We start from the raw sequence: 1881 nt of genomic DNA, 5'->3' as shown, positions 1-1881 counted from the left end.
CAAAAATGGCGTTTGTGCGACAAATCTACATTCTTCAAATGTTTTTATTCTAATTAGCTCTTTTGCATGATTTTAGTAAATTGCAAACATAGGGTTACAGAAAGTATCACTGGAACTGTAAGGTTTCATCTCATGGAATAAAACATGATAATAAGGTTAACCGTCAAATTAACTCATCTTTCTTATATGTTCATACGGTCATACGTAAGCAGTGTTCATTAGCTCATACCGTATACGATAATGATTGACTACGAAAAAGCCCTAGCATAATGGGGTTAAATTATAGCATGAAGGTTAACTATTACGGTGCAAAGCACTATGAGCAATTTCACAAAATCTACGTAATTAGAGAAGAAAATCCTAATTAGGGCATGCAATCCTTAAATGATTCCTCTTAGTGTAAATTGCTTTCACGCCTATAATTTTAGGCAAGATATACTGCATGTTAATCGCCGATTACCGAGAAACTGCTATACGAGTAATTAGTAGAGAAATAGACAAACAGTTCGATATTCAGACTGACCTGCTTATGCGAGAACCCGACAGATAGCAGTACCGTGACTCCGAGACCTCATTAATTTAATACTTCTTTTCGTTCACGGTTAGCAATAGTATTTTAAAGGTCATATCTTTAGTAAGGTAAACAGTAGCTAAAAACTAGTATGCAATAATAAGCGTATTCATGCATATGTATTATACTAAATCAGATAATAACGTTATGTCTTACATTGGAAAAGTAAGTTGATTTTAAAATTGAGATTCAAATCTTATATAGCGATTGCCATTTACAAATCAAATTACAGCAAGCGCTAAAGCCAATACAGTACTGTGCAAGCTAATATACGAGATAATGTGAATGTTATCACATTACATTAAATAACGATTTAGCTATTATGCAACTTAATATATATAGCAGCATCTTTTTTCTTTTCACATTATTTTCTGTTACACATCAGCAGAATCCTCCAGATTCTCGTCTTTCATAGGCTATTAATTAATGAAAGATACAAGTTATCGCATCTCAAATATTCATAAATTCGAAAGAATAATTTCAATGATCATTTCGGCCCAGTTTTTGCTTGTTTGCACATACCGTTTAATTGACTTTATAAATTTACCTATCTCACTTATTTTGATAATGGATTTAAAAGTAAATAACCGAGCTAATGCCCCGAGTTAACTGAAGTCGTGCGGAAACTTATTAACGTATGGGGTTATGAAAAGTATAAGCTAAACTGGCTACGTCTATGCATAATGCTTTAGTTCATGAATTCATTATTGCAGGACTACGACAAAGGTATATTAACAGGACGGTATTCGGAAGCCGCATTCCGATATAAGCAGCCAATCGGAAAACTTTTAGGTAATTGATTACAAACGATATTGTACTGAATTATACCAGAGGTATCAAGAAAATCTTTTACTTCGATTGATTTATGACCGTGAGATTAAACATAGGTTATTTGTACTAAGATTATCAACATTCGGAATGTAATAATAAGGTAGTTAAATTGCGTTGACAGCAGAGGTTCACGATATAGGAAATTACCTCATACGGTTGTTTAAATGTTCATAATATTTCCTATACGAGATATTAATACCTTAATTGTGTGTAATACATAGAACGAAGCGACAGTCTGGTTACATATTGCAAATATTTCTAAGAATTGGATAGGCTGATGGGACCAACACCATTACGGAAAAATTTAACAAGACCTTTACAAATTCTCTCTAAAACTGGAAAGAAATCATCTCCAACTACAGTAAGATCTTCTATGGTATTGAGAAAACGTAGTACTAAGCGAAAGGGAGTAGACTCTTCCGAAAGTTTACCAGTTGAGACAGTATCGATGGCCAACGATTTAACGACAAACACCAAAC

This window comes from Trichoplax adhaerens, genomic scaffold (genome assembly GCF_000150275.1).
Source record: "Trichoplax adhaerens TRIADscaffold_230 genomic scaffold, whole genome shotgun sequence".
NCBI classification, from domain to species: domain Eukaryota; kingdom Metazoa; phylum Placozoa; class Uniplacotomia; order Trichoplacea; family Trichoplacidae; genus Trichoplax; species Trichoplax adhaerens.
The sequence above is the reverse complement of the archived record's forward strand: the minus strand, read 5'-3'. Positions refer to the sequence as shown.